The 18,848-nt window shown below is 52.3% G+C and overlaps 1 protein-coding gene and 1 long non-coding RNA gene across 3 annotated transcripts in view; one reads left to right on the plus strand and one right to left on the minus strand.

Annotated features, from left to right (window-relative positions):
* Positions 1 to 18,848, plus strand: part of LOC141978952 (uncharacterized) — a 189,967-nt gene that overhangs the window by 157,042 nt on the left and 14,077 nt on the right. The gene's annotated exons all lie outside the window — the stretch shown is intronic.
* LOC141978993 (uncharacterized) lies at positions 4,193 to 13,612 on the minus strand. 2 transcript variants are annotated; one of them, XR_012636450.1, is made up of 5 exons: positions 13,539 to 13,612; positions 12,719 to 12,845; positions 7,348 to 7,387; positions 6,665 to 6,778; positions 4,193 to 6,305 (listed from the first exon to the last, which is right to left on the minus strand). It is a non-coding gene; the product is annotated as an uncharacterized LOC141978993 (long non-coding RNA). The 2 variants fall into 2 exon arrangements; XR_012636451.1 differs by lacking the exons at positions 12,719 to 12,845; positions 13,539 to 13,612 and adding an exon at positions 7,786 to 7,892.

The raw sequence follows: 18,848 nt of genomic DNA on the forward strand, positions 1-18,848 counted from the left end.
CCCCTGAGGCCCCTGCCCTGTCTGCTGCTCGAACCTCTCTGCCCCTCCCCTGAGACCCACCCTGCCCACCTCTTTCTTCATGCCGCTGTTGTTATTCCATGACACATTAAAGATGGAATGAAAAGCTGAGTTTGCTCCAGGGTGAGGAAAGGAAGGAGACACCAACCCCCTGGCAAAGCTCTGTGCCCCACAGAAAACCTGCCCCCTGCTATTACAGTCACTGATGTACTGGGGATATGACGGGAAAGGGACTGTCTGAATTATCGAGGCAGGAATTTTACAACAATCTACAGCAACGTCATTGGCCACAGACCCACTCTCCTCATGCTCCAGCCAGAAGGGAAACCAGCAGGAATTCTTGTTCAGCCCTGGGCACACTTACACAACCGCCCAGCAGTGAGTGTGTTGTGGACGCTGGTCTGAGGAAACAATTGGAAACGATCACTCAGTGAGAACAGAACTAGAGTGTCGTGAGAGCGCTGTATAAAGGAAGTAGTTGTGGCTGAGTGGTTAAGGTGGTGGACTCGAAATCCCTTGGGGGGCGGCGGGCTCTCCCTGTGCAGGTTTGAATCCTGCCAACTACGGAGGAAGTTGTGGCTCTTTAGTTTCAGTGCCTGAGCATCCTTGGCCCCAGTGGGAGCCAGGCTACGTCTACACGACAGAGTTATGCTGCTTTAGTTAAAGCGTTTTAATTAAGCCGCTGTTGCATGTCCACACTAGGCTGCTTGTGTCACCGGAGCGCATCCAGGCTAGCAGCTCTTGGATCGCCCCAGAGAGCAGTGCATTGTGGGTCGCTATCCCACTGTGCAACTGGCCTCAGGGTGCTGTGAGAAGGGCTTGCAATGCCTTGTGGGCTGGTACAGCATCACGAGAGGCAGGTTTCTCTATCCCATTGTTCCGTAGGCATCCGACTCGATTGCCAGCGGCTTTTCAACTGCAGTGTGCATGGCGGGCAGAGAGTGTGTGTGTGTTGGGGAGAGACAGTGTGTGTGTTCGGGGAGTGTGTGTGCTGCGGAAGAGTGAGTGTGTTGGCACGCTGTCCCTAAGTTCAGACAGCTGCTGGAAGCAGGCAGTCCTGAGTCAGGGGGAGCAGGACACCCCAGTCCTGAGTCAGGGGGAGGGGGACAGCCCCGACATCAGCCCCCACTTCCCGCACTGGCTCAGCACAGCCCAGCTGTCTCTGTCACATACACACACACACACGCTGCTGCCTGCCTGGCTGTGTGTCAGGGGTGCAGGACGAGGGGGGTTTAGAGGGCCATGACCCCAGCACTTTTTACCAGCCCTAAGAACGGACGACGGAGGGGGGAACAAGGTGGAGCCTCGGGGGAAGAGGCGTTCTGTGGGTGTGGCCTCCGGGGGAGGGGTGGCATCAGGGAGAAGGGGCGGAGTGAGATTGGGGCCTCAGGGAGAAGGGGCGGAGTGAGTGAGGGCTGGGGGAAAAGGGGTGTCATGGGGGCGTCACAGTTCGGACGCCGGTGGCCCCCCCACTGTAAGGAAGATTCCACCACCCCTGCTCTGGATCTTAGGTGTGGTGAATTTGTCAGGTCTGAGACAGGAGTTGCTTGTGAATGACAGTGACCCCTTTGCCAATTGGCACCAATAAGCTTTTGTCACACATTGCGACGGGGCAAGGCAAGACGGCTATAGTAAAGCAGTGAGGAACAGGTATGTTAGCCCCAGGCTAAACAAATCCTTGGTACCATGGTAACAAATGGCAGTTGTTTCAGGTTAATCAAGACACCTGGGGCCAATTAAGATCCTTCTGGAAAGCAGTGGAGATAGCTAGGTTGATTGGAACACCTGAAGCCCATCAAGGCCTGGCTGGAACTAGTGAAAAGCCTCCCAGTTCGTCAGTGAGGCGCATGTGTCAGGATCTGTAGGAGGAAGCCGTGCTGTTGGAGGAACCAAGCAGTGCAAATCCACATCAGGTGCAAGGAAGGAGGCCCTGAGGTAACAGCGAAGGAGATATTGAGTGGGGGCTGCTGTGGGGAAGCGGCCCAGGGAATTGTACACGTCCTATTTCCCAAAAGTCAGCTACCATAGCTGCTACTATTAGAGTCCCTGGGCTGGAGTCCAGAGTAGAGGGCGGGCCTGGGCTCCCCCCTCCCCTCCCCGATTAATCATGGATACTGGGAAACAGAGATTGGGCGAGGGAGGGTTGCTTCCCCTCACCTCCCTTGCTGGCTTATGATGGCTCAGTAAGCTGTGACCCTTGCCTCTAGAGAGAGAAGGGCTATGTGGAGGGTCACAGTGAGCCTCTGAGGCTAGCAAAATCCACCAGGAAACGTGGGACCCATAGATGCAAGGACAGAGCTTTGTCACAACATGCACTGAGCTATACCCTCACACCCTGATATAATAGAAAGGCCAGCACAAAAAACAGAGAAAGGAACAAGAAGATACTAAAATAACCATGGTTGGAACTCTCCATTTCTCTCAGTCTTTGGGAGGATGGGTACTAAGAACTGTAGCTACAGTTGAGGAACCAGGCGATCGGACAGCTGGCTCAGCCCTCCATACTAGTACCTCTCTCACATATGGGTCAAAATTGGAATTGATGTCATGACTCGCTTCCCATCGGGGATCAGTCTGTCTCAGGCTCTGTCTATACTTCAAACACTGGAAGTATTCTTCTGACAACCTAACACTGTCTACGCTGGGGCTGAGGTCACATTAACTACTTCTCTCAGTGGAGTGGACTTTTCACACCCCTGAGAGAGGTGGCTACGTCAACATCGCTTTTCAGCATAGACCAGACTTTAGATGGCTTATTGACCTAAAAGCTAATGGACTTCAGCCTTTTCCTTGGTGGTTGAGGACTGCAACTTTCCTACCTGCTGAACACATCCTATGACAGATGCCTTTCCTTTGCAAATTAGAGAAGTGGGGAAGTCAGTGACCCTTACAGTCTAAGTGTAAGAACTTGTAAAAACGTCTACAAATTGTCTCTTCGAATAGCTTTGCTTTCACTAGAAATAGACTTTGAAACTAAGCAAAATAAGTTCTATTTGAAACACAAAAATTTAAAATCTATACTGGGCCAATATTCACTTATACACTCTCACACACATTCTTCCACTCCAACCATTGGAGTGAGGTTTTTCACCAGAACTCCTTACACTACAGGGGGTAAATTAAAGCAAATTAACTTTTCAAGATCAGCTGTCACTTCCTGTATGACTAACAAAACAAAAAACGAGACACTTTGTTTTACAAAGTGATTCAGATTATCACACAATTAGTCTCCTACTCTTTAACCAATAAATTCATTTTCACTGGAAACAATAACATATTCAAAGAGCTCAAATTCTTGTCATTTATGTTCGTTTTCTTTTGACCCCCACTGCCAACAACTGAACCTTGGCTCAAGTTCTGGTTTGTCCCAACGTAGGTCCCAACCACTTCTGTGAGTTCATATATCCCTGGTTCATCTGCCATGTCTGTTGGTGGAAGGGGTCTCCTATGTGGGAATGTTTGCATCACGAGGAAAAAAAAAAATCTCTCTTTTCACACTTTTTAATCTTTCAAAGTAGGAGGAGGTAGAGGAGAAGGGATGTAAATGCATAAAACACAAGAGAAAACTGTCCTACACTAAGGGCATTTATCGATATAACTATATTGCTCAGGGGTGTGAAAAATCCAGAGTTGAGCAATGTAGTTACACAGCCCTAACCCCCTGTGTAGATAGCGCTATGTCAACAGGACATATAGATTGCGGGGGCTGGACTAATAAAGTCCGACGGGAGAGATCTCTCCCATTGGCTTAGAGCATCTGTACTAGCCGTGCTACACCAGTGCAGCTACATTGGGGCAGCTGTGCCAGCATCAGCTTTCTTATGTAGCCAGAGCATCAGACACAAAACCATAGAATCAGGACTCAACATGCGAGTATCTGGAAGTCTGAAATTGGAACCGGACACGTTCATTGCCTCATTGGTTACCATCATTTCTACAGCCTGAAAGTCCTTGTTACTGTGAAAGTAGAATGAAGTATATTGAAATTATAATTCATTAAAGAAATGCTACTTGAAGGGTTTGTTGAAATATAGTTGTCAGGAAGAGAAACATTAAGGAGTGTGAGACAATGGGTCCTCAAACTAATTAACTTAGAGCTCCTACTGAGCTAGGAGATTGGTAAACATTAGTATGCAAGTAAGATATGTATGTATATTTGTCAGTTTCTGCTTCCTTTTCTCTCTTATGTTAAATTGGCTTTGGCTTATCTGTATAAATAAGTTAGCTTGAGCCTTTGCAGGGGGCTCACATATCTGGGTGCATTGGCAAAGCGCTTTGCTAATAAACAGAGTAGTCTGACAAATTATGTGAGTCCTGAATCTGACTTTGACATTACCCAATCAGGCACCCAGTTTGGAATCCACGAGGAGGATGTCCAATGTCCTATGAAGCACTCTCTCTTTTTGGATCCAAATGGTGAAGGATGATTGTTCTCAATCTAACCCTGGCATGCTTTGGATCTGTAATCAGTGAGTTGTACAAACAATTTTCCTTGGGTCTTTGGTCACCATAGCTTCTTTTCCTGGGATGGAAACCAAGAACTGAGCGTGTACTCATTCAACCCCAGTTCTTTCCAAATCCTTGGCCTTGGTTAGGGTAAATGTACACTTCTCTGAAGTAGAATCCTTTACAAGAGCACTCAAAATCTCAGCAGCGTTAGTGAGGAATGGCTTCCTGAAACACGCCCAGCTTTTCTTTAATTTGGTGGCACAATTCCAGGCAAGGGACTGGATACAGGCCTGTTAGTTATCAGAGCTGGAGTTTCTATTCAAAACTAGCTATTTTTCTGCAGCTATTAGATTTCCAACACTGATTTCATTTCATACACTTTTTTTAGCACCTACAAAGGATAAATTCAACAAAAAACACACTTCTATTTCCTCAACATCTGCATCATGAAGGGGACCATTCCCCATGCCATAGAATTAGTTAGGTTACTTAAAATTTTTTTAGTATCCTAGCATCCCCCATAATGGGGGACAAAACAGCCCCCTTGCCAGAAGTGGCTTTACCAATAGATGGAACCTGGGATTTAAACTCCAAATGATCAGACTGTGCTTGGGATCCATCTGAATTCCCCTTCCAGGTTTTTGACACTTTCATCTCCAGCCATAGCGATTCTGATATAGGATTAAAGAAGTCAAAGCATCGTCTCCAAGCACAGACAGCTGAGAACGCTTCATCACATGACACTTTGAGAAGTGGAGGGATAGAACGTGACGAAGATCCCTCCTGTCTGAGCCATGCAGAGTTAACAGGTCTGGAGTGATGGGGAAGGAGGGAATCTCTGAGTCACCCTATCTCCTTCCAGTGTCACAGAGGCTGAAATGACACTTCTTTTCCTGCCCCTGCTCCTCTTCATTTAAATATAATTTGGAAAGTTCCCAATATAACAGCTCTTCGGCACAACCCAGAGCAACGTGAGAACAACTGGCAATGATATAATCTGAATCATTGGTGATTCTGAACAATAATTTTGCAATAGGAGGAATGGTATAGATGTGATGCTCCCTGGTTCCTGATAGGAAGGGCTATTCCTATTCAATTCAAATTATTCATGAGAAAATGGGTTAGATAGGAAGGACAAAGGGGTCCACCTCAAAACATGGTGAACTGCAAAAGGCAAAAATGGACCACTCATTTGGACAAGCTGAGGGATAACGGTGCTGCAAACAGTTCAAACAACTTTAAAAGTTACTATGTGGGAATCAGGAAAAGTATTAAAGAAAAAAAAGTACGGATAGCCCTAGAGGTTTTTATGGTGTTGATCTCCCATGCAGATTCTTTGATGGCTAACATGGACTGAGTGCCAAGAGAAGGTTTTTTCACACTCACGGCATTCACAGGGCCTCTCCCCTGTGTGGGTTCTCTGATGAGTAACAAGGTTTGAGCTGCGATTGAAGGTTCTCACACTCACGGCATTCATAGGGCCTCTCTCCTGCGTGGATTCTCTGATGCTTTATAAGGGCTGAGTGGTCATATACTTTTTTCCCCACACTCAGTGCATGTATTTTTTGTCTTTCCCCTGAGGATTTCCTGCTGTGTTGTGCTTTCCTTGAGGTCCTTCTGAGTTCCCTGACAGGAAATTAATTTACCTACTTTATCCCTTGGCCGATTTCCCTGCTCTCTGTCTGGTGTGTGCTGAATCTCACAGGATTTTCCCCGCTCATGACTCCTGGACATGTTCCTTTCCGATCTTTGTGATAATGCTCTGTGTTTATCCACTTGCCCAGCATCTTCCTGCTGAGAATTCTGCTCCTCTTTCCCACATGCCGTTGCATCACCTGCTGTGATAGAGACAGAAACCTCAAACAGGGATGGAAAGGGGAAGGCCAACGAAAAAAAGTGCTGGAGAGAGGTCAAATAAAAACAGGAACTGAACTCCTCCAAACACTTCCCCTAAATAGGAGGGAGGAGGGGATCAATTCAGCCCTCACATCCCATCCAAATTCATGGGGGGAAGGGAGGAAGCTACTGCCTGATGTCTGCTAGGATCTATAGAAAGCCATGAGCTATAGTTACCCTGAGGATATGACCCCTGCTAGGGACAATAATGAACTGAGTGACCTCCCAAGGTCTTTGTAGGGCATCCCATATGTTTCCTTCAGGCACTTACAGATTCTGAGTTGGTTTCATGTTTCCTCACCTTTGCAGGGAGCTCTCAGGGTCTGTCTTTCCTCTGAACCCTGGAGCTCTGAGACCCATGGCTCTTCCCCTTGTTCCAGCTGGGAAAACACATCAGGTTTGGAAACGGGAAACCCTGCTCAGATGAAAGAAAATAAAGGAGTTCAGGTGATTGCAAAAGACTTTGTCATAAAAAAAACCAAAACATTCTATTAATTTAACTTCAGTGCTTAGTGTGACCTGGTGTGCCTTGGGGAGTCCTGACTGAAAACGCTAAGGTCAGGGCAGGCTAAAAAAGGGAGAGCAGGTGCTCCCAAACTGATGGTTAACACTGAAGTTAAAATCACCGACCACTCACAAACTGTGCTTCTGATCCCCCACACTGGTTATTGAGAAGCTGAAAAAAAGAAATCACACAGCCCCCTTTATTGCATTCCAGTTCTCTGACTCCCAATCAGCACCTATGTTCAGTACAGTGAGAGCTTATTTAAAAATTCTGGTCACAGAAATGCAATGTTCTGACCCCAAAGGGTCAGCCACATTACCAGGTCAACACAGGTTTGAATCATAGAATATCAGGGTTGGAAGGGACCTCAGGAGGTCATCTAGTCCAACGCCCTGCTCAAAGCAGGACCAATCCCCAATTAAATCATCCCAGCCAGGGCTTTCTCAAGCCTGACCTTAAAAAAAAGGTTTGGATCTTACCCAAAATACCACGCTGCCAGCCAATCCTTTAGCCTCTAAACTAAAGAAAAGAAGGAAAGGTCAGATACATTCAGAAATCTATATGTAAGCAGAGTCAGGATGGGCTCCACCCTGACATCTGGTGGTGAGGTGTGGCAAGTAGTGGAAAAGAACTTCAGGGGCTGATCTCAATTTGCATAGGCACACCCACCCCGCCTAGAATGAGGCCATAACTGCCCAAATGGTCACTTTGGCTGTTGTGGGATCCCCAGTGTCTTTGTTATTGGGGCGGGAAGAGTAAATTGTTATTACCCTGATTATGGGAACTGTGCTTGGAACTGTACTTGGCCTTTTGTTATGATGGAGGGACTCACCATCAACTGAGTAGCACTCGCTAGGCAAGGGACATGGGTTCCAAAACTCTGTGAAGGGAGAGAGACTTGAGACAGGTATTAGTACCTGGTGGTGTGGGCCCCTTTGTGAGGGCCTGAAGCACCAATTGCACCTCTGTCTCTCTCCACTGTGGAATGTCAGAGCTAATTTTGGGTCTATTAAGAGTCTTGCTACAGGTACTGTGCTGCATTCACTTTGGCCTTATGGTGCACCAGCACTAAGGCCCCCACTACTATGAGCTGAAATCACTGAGAGCTGAAATCACTGAGCACTGTGTCAAGTAGTGGGGAGCCGGAAGATCTAGAGTGCAGTGGTGCTGTTCGTGAGACGGCGAGCTGTGCAGAGCGGAGCCGGTCGTGAGACGGCGAGCTGAGCAGAGCTGTTCGTGGGACGGCGAGCTGTGCAGAGTGGAGCCGTTCGTGAGACAGCGGTGTGTTCGTGAGACGGCGAGCTGAGCCGAGCTGTTCGTGAGACGGCGAGCTGTGCAGAGGGAGCCGGTCGTGGTGGAGCGGAGCCGTTCGTGAGACAGCGGTGTGTTCGTGAGACGGCGAGCTGAGCCGAGCTGTTCGTGAGACCCGGCCCTTGCTGCTATCAACTTAGCCTGGCAGAAGGGTTACATATATATCGGGTTCTTCGCAGTATTGGTGAGTTCCTGGCTTGAAAGTCCATCTGGAACACATCCACAGCTCGGATGGGTCATTCAGTCCTTTGTTCAGGGCTTCAGTTTGCAGAGAAGTTGCTCCAGAGGTAGGAAGAGGGATTGAAGAGAAAATGGAGATGATGCAGCTACCCTTTCTATTCCCTTTGCCTTGTGGCTTATACTTCCCGTGTCCCAAACACAAGGTTCACAGCACATGGCATGGAAAAGCCTTGGAGGTCTCCGTACACAGGCATACCCCTGCATGTCTTGCTGACTCAATAGGTGTATCCCCTTGGTTCTTTTCATGGGCTCATTGTACAGCTGATGACCCTTGACAGGCCAGTGAAGAGGCTCGGCAGTGCTGATGCCCGTCTGTCTGGGGGTGTCACCCAGAAACACTGCACTAGTCTGGAAATACAGATATACCCTACATGTCTATAACTCACAACACAAAGGTGGTACAAAACATAGAAACAAAATGATCATACTTGGAAAATCATAGCATTTTCACTGACACCTTACATGGCATATCTAGCACGATTCATTGCAATTTCATCATATTGGTATTTTATTATGAATTATTATTATTAAAGTGTCTCACAATTCCCTACGGTGTCACACCTGGTAAACCAGTGAATTCCCAGGACCAGCTCCCCAGGTCCCTGAAGATGCCGAACACTCTGCTGATGAGGGATTGAAATACCCACATACCTGCTGGGAACACACACAGACAGGTACAGTCTGTACCCTGTGACAAAGTTCCTGCTCTACCTTGGTGGGTCTTGCGCTCATCGGCGGCATTTGCTTGCCTTGGAGCTTCACAGCAGCCCTCAGCTTGGCCGTGTTTCTGAACCCACAGTCCAGGTCGACTCCTCCTGTGTCTGACCAGGAGTTGGGAGGATTTGGGGGGAACCCGGGCCTGCCCTCTACTCCGGGTTCCAGCCCAGGGCCCTGTGGAATGCAGCTGTCTAGAGTGCCTCCTGGAACAGCTGTGCGATGGCTACAACTCCCTGGGCTACTTCCCCATGGCCTCCTCCCAGCCCCTTCTTTATCCTCACCACAGGACCTTCCTCCTGGTGTCTGAGAATGCTTGTACTCCTCAGTCCTCCAACAGTCCGTGTTCTCACTCTCAGCTCCTAGTGCCTCTTGCTCCCAGCTCCTCACATGCACACCACAAACTGAAGTGAGCTCCTTTTTAAAACCCAGGTGCCCTGATTAGCCCGCCTCAATTGATTCAAGCAACTTCTTGATTGGCTGCAGGTGTTCTAATCAGCCTGTCTTAATGGTCTCCAGAAGGTTCCTGATTGTTCTGTTACTTTACCCAAGGAAAAAGGACCTACTTAGCCATCTGGCCTGACCCTGTCACAACCCCTATGTTCACTCTTCTCGAAAACTATGATCAATTATTTACGTAGTATGGCTTGTTTGAGGTATCATTTGAAAATGCATAATCTACAGAATATTATCCTCCTGTTAAAATATGTGTAGCAACACTATGTAAAATTATGAGATTTTACTGTATGATATTAGTGAAAAAGTTACAATTCTGGGGAACACCCACAGACCAGTTCCTCAGAGACAGCAAGGCAAGCAGCTGGTCAAATCGCCATTCTCCAGTAGGGGGAAGGTGTGAAGAAGACATTTACATTCCTTCACAGGGACCACTTGAAGCTCATATCTACAACAGACAGCCGGTCACCATGACTCAGCTGAGAACTGAAGTTGTTTGTAGTACAAAGGACTGAATTATAAAAAGAGGGGAGGAAAATGCTTGAGACTCTCTCTCTCCCCCTTTTCCTCTGCTCATGACAGCTCCTGAAGAACGGAACTTGGCAGCAGGGGCAAATTAGGGGGACTTCTGGCTGAAAGGACAGCCAGCCTGTCTCAGGATATGGTGAGAGAAACATTTGCTTTGTATCCGTTTTAGCTTGTTAACTTAGACGTTAGTTTGGGTTTTATCTTGCATTTCTTTTGTAAACAATTCTGACTTTTGTACCTCATTACCCGTAGTCAATTAATATGTTTTTTTGCCGGTAGTTAACAATCTCGTTTTATTGTTTCATCTAACCAGTGTGTTGGGATTAAAGTGTGTTGGAAAATCCATTTGGGATAACAAGGCTGGCATGTGTCACTTTCCACCGATGAAATGACAGACTTCATATGACTTTGCGTCGTTCAGTAGTGTCTGGACAGTGAAAGATGCACAAAAGTCCGGGACCAGAGAGTTTTCTGGGGTTCTCCTGTGGTGCACTGTAATTCGTGAGTCGCTGACTAGCAGCGCTCAATACTGTGTAGCTGGGAGCCAGTTACATGCTGGAGACTGGGTGTAACTGCCCAGGAGTGGCTGTTCTCACAGTAAAGCAGTGTAAAGCCACCCCAGCTTGGGGAACTGAGGGGAAACAGCTGTTCAGCCAGTCCAGATTGTACTGTGGGTAATGTCACAGACACTCAATTTCAAAGCATCTCCTAAAACACAGAGAAAGTAAATCCATGTCCCAGAAGTTGAAGACTCCAGACAGAGGGCAAGTCTCCCTGGCACTACTTCTTGCTGACAGAGAGGTCCAGAGACAATGAGAGAGTCCTGGGGAAGCTGGGAACAGTAAGCATGGGCTGGTGGGGTCAGTGGAGAAAGGGAACAGGAAGGACAGGGATATCACTGAATGCAGGATCTCAGCAGTCCTAGATGTCAGGATAGCACCTAGTGCAGCCCATTGGAAAACATAATCCCAACTACACATATAAAATGGTGGGGTCTACATGAGCTGTTTCCACTCAAGAGAGGGATCTTGGAGTCATTGTCGATAGTTCTCTGAAAACATCCACTCAAGGCGCAGAGGCCGTCAAAAAGCGAACAGGGTGTTGGGAATCATTAAGAAAGGGATAGATAATAAGACAGTACATAACTTGCCTCTATATAAATCCATGGTACGCCCACATCTTGAATATTGTGTGCAGATGTGGTCGGCCCATCTCAAAAAAGATACATTGCAATTGGAAAAGGTTCAGAAAAGGGCAAAAAAACCCGGCCTAGGAGTATGAAACAGCTTCTGTATGAGGAGAGCTATGTAAGACTGGGACTTTTCAGCTTGGAAAAGAGACAAGGGGGCATATGAGAGAGGTCTATAAAAGCATGTCTGCTGTGGAGAAAGTAAAGAAGGAAGTGTTATTTACTCCTTCTCAGAACACAAGGACTAGGAATCACCCTATGAAATTAACAGGCAGCAGGTTTAACACAAACAAAAGAAAGTATTTTTTCACACAATGCACAGTCAACCTGGGGAACTCTTTGCCAAAGCATGTTATGAAGGCCAAGACTATAACAGGGTTCAAAAAAAGAACATGATCAATTCATGGAGGATAGGTCCATCAAAGGCTATTAGCTAGGCTGGGCAGGGATGATGTCCCTAGCCTCTGTTTGCCAGAAGCTTGGAAAGGGGGACAGGAGCTGAATCACTTGATGATGACCTGTTCTGTTCATTCTCTCTGGGGCAATTGGCATTGGCTACTGTTGGAAGAGATACTGGGCTAGATGGACCTTTGGACTGACCCAGTAGGGCTGTTCTTATCTACTAGGGAATCTAGTGAGTCCAGTGCAATGGGAGGGAGTAGGAAAATCCCTGGCTGTGGAGAACACTGGGGAAATTAGAAGCTACAATTCAGGAGTAACAGAATCTAATTAGTCTGGAAAAGCAGAATGTGAAACATAAGAATCGGGTCATGTGACTTCAGGAATTATGGATTCCAAGATCCAAGGAGTCTGCAGAAGAGAGAGATTGTGGCTATTGCACATGGGGATGGGGGAGCAACACTCTCCATGTTTCAGGAAGTTTCACGACCAACCTAGGCCATTTCCCATGCTGGGGTGCTATCCAGACCAGTGAGGAGTTGTGTCATCTGTAATCCTGGGTGAGATTCAATGTTTTGCAGCTGGAGCTCCCTTGTCTGGATACCCCCAGCCAGCATTCAAGGACGCCCCGAGTGTCTGTGTGATCAGTAACCCTGGACCAGCAGCCCTGACTCCAGCAGCCTGCTTCTTACACCCCAAGCACATTCTGGTTTGGGTGGAGAAGGCTCCGGGTTTGAGAGAAGGCCAGGGGTAGGAAGCTTCTGTTCGTTATGCTGGACCTAACCCCCCCGTTTTACTTGTGCAAACAGGAGATATTGGACACTGTGCGGTACTGCCCCTGTGCTCTGTCCCCACAGTGTTCTGCAGCCGGGGAGGGTCTCTGGTCGTGTGTGTGTCACTGGCACGCTGGGGTGATGCTGGAACAGGACAGAGCAGAGGTGGCATTGCAGGGGTGGGGTGAACCTCATCTCTTCATTTCCCCCTCCAAGAACCGAGGGGACAGGAACCCTTACCCAGCGAGGTCACATTCTCATAGATCTCCTGCATGACGTCTCTGTAGAGGGCTCTCTGAGCGGGGTCCAGCAGAGCCCCCTCTTCCCTGGTGAAATACACAGCCACCTCCTCGAAGGTCACAGACCCCTGAAAGAGCAAGAGCCCCACACTCAGGATCTGCTGCCCCACTCACAGCCCCACTATTCGTGGGGGAGAGGAGCCAATCAAACGGAAACTCTGGGTGGATCGCAGTCAACAGAGGCCCACCCCCACCCTGGTCAGAGTATCCAGGAAACACCAGGGTGAGGGGGCGAAGAGAGAGCCCCTCCTCTCTCCCAGCAGATCCATCACACACTTACTAGCCACAGACTGATACAGGAGATGCTGCCCCGAGCAGGGTCTAGGGAGAGATCTCTTGTCGGAAGCCCAACACCCTCCTCCTTGTCAGGAGCTGGATATGAGGCAGGCGAATCTCCCCTAAGCCTGACTGGTGGCTGCCCCCTTCATATTTCAAGGCACCCGCTGGTTCGTTGGCTCAGACTCCAGCACTAGGAGTCTGGGCCTTTGTCCCAGCCCCATGTAGCTCGGTTATTTTCTGTTCACCAAATTGGAGCATTTCCACCTCCCAACCTCATGGGTCTCTTCCTCAAATCTAGGCCACTTATTAAACAACTCCCAGCAGGTCTGCCACCCCCTGGCCTCCTCCCTTTCTGCTCCCTGTGCATTTCCTGCCCCGCTCCAACCTCCAAACCAGACGGTGCAAACCTTCCCCTCTCCGGCGTATTTGCTGTCCCTCTCCCTCCTGCAGGAACAAATCAGAACCCCCCCAGTAATCCCTACCTGAGCTGGCTCCTCTGCACCCATGTCGCTCCCCTGTCCCGTGGGAGGACGGGATGAACCGGAACGAAAGGTGAGCGTCGTTCTGCAGCCTGGCCGGGCGAGAAGGGCTGTTGTGGAGGTTTAGGAACGGGCATTAGTTCATTTCACATCACGCTTCCCCCAAGCTCCTTCCCTGCAGAGCGAGATCCTAGATTCTGCCGTGCTGAGAAAATGCTCAGTCTCTTTATTACAGCAGAGACCTGGCCCCTCCTGCCAGGCTAAGCCCACAGACACATTTTTTAAAAACTCTTTTATCCCACGGACCCTTTCAGTCTCTCCGTCTCCTTTTCCCTGTGCCCTCTCCATGCCTGTCTGCTGGGAAACTCTCATTCCTGGGTTGTTTGCTCCCCCATGGCTGGATTTGCTCCTGCAAATGGGAGGAGAAATGGGGTGGGGGGCTGTTTGTGTAGAGTCATTTTATAGTCCCTCACTGCCTGCCTGGGATTTCCCCATTGCCTGCCGAGGACCCCCACCTGCCCTCCACCACGATCTGCCACGCCATTTGCCTGGGACCCCCTCCTCCTCCCAGCAGGACCCCCTGACGCTTTACAGGAGGACCCCTCGCTCTGCGCCAGGGACCGCCCCACCACAGCTCTGTGCACTGGGCATGGCAATGGTCCCAAGAGCCAGCTGGGCAATCCCAGACAGAGCCCCTGGCACAGCACCAGGCAGCATCTACCCCCTGCCCCACCTCCCCAAGACACCCCCCCACCCCCACTGGTCTGCAGACAACAGGCCCCCAGTGATACCCACCTCCAGGACCCAGAGCCTTAGGGCTGGGCACATCAGAACTACCCCCCGAAACCCCAAACCCTCCAGAACCCACCAACCTGACTAGGGTCCCCCCTGCCCAGCCACCCAGAGGCCTCCCCTTACCACAGTGCCCCTTCAGCTCCCGCTGCAATCTCCCCACACAGACATGCACCCCCCCAGCAACAGTGTTCCCTTGCAGTGTCTGATAAGTGGATAGAAAGTTATCACCACCTCTTGCTGGCCAGTCACACAGGCAGGGGGAGCTCGGGGGGGACGCTTCTTTAACAGAAGGGAAGCCATGGAGGGCCAAAATAAGTAAGAAATTTCCATACTCTGTCACTAGCAAATAATGGCCACCGTGGATCCACCCCACAGGTGGCTACATCTTTGCACTGCGGGAAGCCACCCCTCACGGAGACCCTTTGTCATGGGGTTTGGGATACTTCTGGACCCACGCTGCACTCAGAGGGACCTCCCCATCCCATGCCAGCTGGAGAAAAGAAAAGGGTCCAGCCAACTCTCCTGTCACCAGCTGGGAACCACCGATCCCCCAAACAGGGGCAGGCCTCTGGCTTTGATGGGTTTTGAATATATGGCTAGTCTCTTATCAGCAAACATTTTTAACAGAGATAAAGGAGGGAACAAATGATTCTCAAAGGAGAGGGAAAGATGATCATTGTTGCAGGGGGGTTAATTTCCCAACCAGGATGGAGAAGGACTCAGGGCGACAGGTTCCCCCCAAGGAAGGAGAAGTTGCTGGGATTTAGAGACATGGGGAACAGCCCCAAACCCGGGAGGATTTTTAATTGACATTTGATAATGACATAGTAAGAGGGAAACCTGAGATTTCAGATCAGTGTTCAGAAATGAAAGAGAAAGGGTGGAAATCTGAGGGACTTTGGATCCATTTATGCAAATGATAGAAAGGAAAGTGGAAAATGAGAGGGATTTTATCGCAGTCGTTGATAGGAGGTAAAAGCTGAGTGTATTTCCCACCACTATTTGGTCAATGAATAGAGCGGAAATGGGCAACATTGGCAAACGTTATATATCCATATTCAGGAATCTGAGAAAAGGTGTAAATCTGAGAGTTTCTTCGTAATTTATAATTACAGAGACAGGGAAAGCTCTCAGGGGCATATTCAATTAGAAGTAGACAACTAGAGTAAAAGTGGGGCAAACGTTGAGGGTATTTTGTTTCAATCTTTGAGACGTACAGAGAAAACGTGTCACAAACTACGCAACTGAGAACATGGGATAAACACCAAGACCGGGGGGGGGGGGGGATTTTATGTGGCTATTAAATAGCTAGCTGGAAAAGGGGGACCGTTTGTCATATAAAATCCAGCCTGTCCAATACATAAAGAGAAAGTGATGGTCCCCCCCACTGCCCCCTTCACCTGGGCAGCAGGGAGCCCCCTGAGGGGCTGATTGAAGGGGGGGGGGGTGTAGGGCTCCCTGGGGGAGGGAAGGGGGCGGCAGTGGGGGATGGGCAGGTGGGGGGCAGGTGGGGGCTGGGGGCAACGGTGCTGCGGTTGGGGGGCAGCAAATGGGACTGGGAAGCCGGGATCGGGGGCAGCCCCAGGGGGGACACGGGCCCCTCCCTTCCCCGCCCCGGCAGAGACCCGGCGTCTCCTCCCACCCCCACGCCGGGGGCAGCCAGGTTGGGGGGTGGCTCCGGGCTACAACTTCCCCCGACACCGGGACAAATCGCTGCGGATCAAACGGGGGGGGGGTCCCGCCCCCCCGCCGCACGGGAGGAGAGTTTCAATGGACACGTGAGGAGGAGGGAGAGACGGGGGGGGGGGGGATCAGGGGAGACGAGAGAGCGGATCGGGGGGGGGAGGGGGGAGTTTACAGCCACGTGGGAGCTACCGAGAGAGAAAAGGGGAGAACTGGGGGGCAGTTGTGCCGGGGGGGGGAAGGGGCACAAACAGGGACAGGATCCAAATAACTCCCCCCCGCCCCCCACTTCCCCCCCGGGAATTTCCTGGCTGCACAGAGACAGTTCAACCCCCCCCGGGAACTCCGGCTTCTCCCCCCCTCACCCCACAAGGGACCGCCCCCGCCGTGTCCCAGTCTCTGCCCCCCCAATCCCAGCCGTGCCGGAGGCAGAGAGTCACTTTGCTGCCCCCCCCCCAGCACTCCCCCCCGCGGGGTCTCCCACTCACCGGGGCGGGGGCAGGCAGAGCCCGGGGCTGGTCCCAGCTGGAGAAAGCCCCCCCCCCTGGCCAAACACGGGGGGGGTGTCAATGACGGGCCGCCGCAGCTGCTCCTCCGAGAGACCCGACACGAGGCAGCTCCAGGGGGCGGGGCCTGGAGCAGACCGGGGGCGGGGCAGCGCCTGGGGGCGGGGCCTGGAGCGGACCGGGGGCGGGGCAGTTCCTGGGGGCGGGGCTCGGGCCCAGACCAGACGCTGCTGCTGCCCCCGTGGGACCCGGGAGCCCGGGCTGGGCAGCTGCGGCTCCCTCCTGGGGTCCCTGCTGGGGGGGGGCCCGTCATTAACCCCTCCGTGCCCGGCCGGGGGGGGCTTTCTCCAGCCGGGACCAGCCCCCTGGGCAGCCCCGGGCTCTGCCCGCCCCCAGCCGGAGCCCCCCGATGAGCGGGAGACCCCGGTGGGGGGGGGAGCACTGGGCGGGGGGGGCAGGAAAGTGACTCTCTGCCCCCGGCCCCGGGGAGAAGCCTCGGAGCTGTCTCAGCCCTAGCGGAGCCGCCGCAGGCTGGGGGAGAAGAACAGAAAGTGAAGAGAGAAGGGGAAAAGAGAGCCCCCCCGTCCCCTCTCTGCCTCCCCCCTTCCACCCCACCATCCTGTCCAGGGGCATCCCGAGGCGGATGCAGAATATGCAGCTGTGTGGGGCACCCTGAACTCTGGGGCACCAAATTGCCCCACATTTCACGGTGCCCCTGGCAGCTGCCTGCTGCAGATGTGCTCCCCCCCCCGCTCCGGCAGCCAGCCCCATCCCCTGGCCAGCCCCCCGGCCCGTGGGCTGCACCCACTGCCTGGGGCAGGGCTGTCCCGAGGGGGGCGTGGGGCCCGAGACAACACCCTCCACCCTGCCTCTTCGTCCTCTGCCCCCGGCCACCCCCATCCAACCTGTCCCCTGCCAAGCCTCTGCCCCCAGCCACGGACCCAGCCCGGAGGACGGGCAGGGGGCCTGCCCCGGCAGCAGGGGTTGGGCCGGACCCCGCAGTCACCAGCAATGGTGGGACGTGGAGCGACCCCGCCCCAGCCCACTCCCCTATGCCCTCTCCCAGCCGCCTCCCTCCGCTTCCCGCGGCTGGGGAGTGCGGGGGCAGTCCTTCCCCCTCCCGCAAGGGACCCGGCTGGGGTAGGGGGACCGGAGTGGGCTGGGGATGGGGCTGGGTCGCTCCGCGTCCTGCGGCCGCTGCCAGGCCCTCGCTCCTCCCCCGGGCTGCTCTGGGCCCCGTGAGGCCCCCCAAAGTGGCGCACCACACCTCCTTCCTCTCTGGCCCCGCAGGGCTCTCGCGCAGCCCAGACCCTCCCTAGGGCGGGGGAGCAGGTGTTTGGGCTGCGTAGGGCACCCTAGACGGTAGGGATGCCCCTGATCCCATCTCCCTGGGCTCCCTCTGTGCTGGTGCCACGGGGGTGACACTGGAGTTCGGAGGTGGGGGGGGTTGACATTTCCCCTGTGAGGCCCCTCAGGCAGCACTGGGTCTCCCCTTTTTAGTGGGGGGAAGTTGGGCAGGAGGCAGAGGTGTTTCCCCGTAAAGGGCCATTTGGTTTTGGTGACTGGTTGTGGCCTCGGTCACGTGTCCCCGGACCCAGGGTCATGGGCCGTCTGTGGAACAGGGAAGCTCTGGCTTTCCCTGGGTGCTGTCGAGTGGTCGCCAAGCGGTCGACCGCAATCGCTGGTGGTCGAGCGGGGCTGCGGCTAAGGCAGGCTCCCTGCCTACCCCGGCCCCGCACTGCTCCCAGAAGCGGCCAGCACAGCCCTGCGGCCTTGTGGGGCGGGGGGGTGGGGGTCTCGGCGTGCTGCTCCTGCCTGTAAGCGCTGCCCCCGCAGCTCCCATTGGCTGGGAATGGGGACCCGTGGCCAATGGGAGCTGAGGGGGTGGTGCTGGCAGAGAGGGGCAGCGCACAGAGCCACGGGAGGGCGTTGGTCCCTTCCCCCACCCCCCTGCCCTAGCCCGGTGAAAATGAGTGAGGGTGGGGGAGAGCGAGCAAAGGGTGGAGCGGGGCAGGGCTATGGGGGAAGGGGCGGGGTAGATCCTGGGTTGGCCTTCAATTCAAAACATATATATATAGCTTTGGCACAAAGCAGGAATCTTTTGTGTCTTTCCTTGGGAAAAGCCCCAGGTTTAAGATGGATTCCCATACCAGGTGACATGGTCACCTGTCCTGTGAGACCCCAAGCCTTCATTCTTCCCGGCCTGACTCACAGGAAGGCTTCCAAGTAGACAGAGCCATCTACACTCAATTGTCCTGGTTGATGGGAGCCATCAAGATTCCAGACCACCATTAAAGGCCCACACTTTGCATAATTACAACAGGACCTC

This window comes from Natator depressus, chromosome 28 (assembly GCF_965152275.1).
Source record: "Natator depressus isolate rNatDep1 chromosome 28, rNatDep2.hap1, whole genome shotgun sequence".
Lineage (NCBI taxonomy): Eukaryota > Metazoa > Chordata > Testudines > Cheloniidae > Natator > Natator depressus.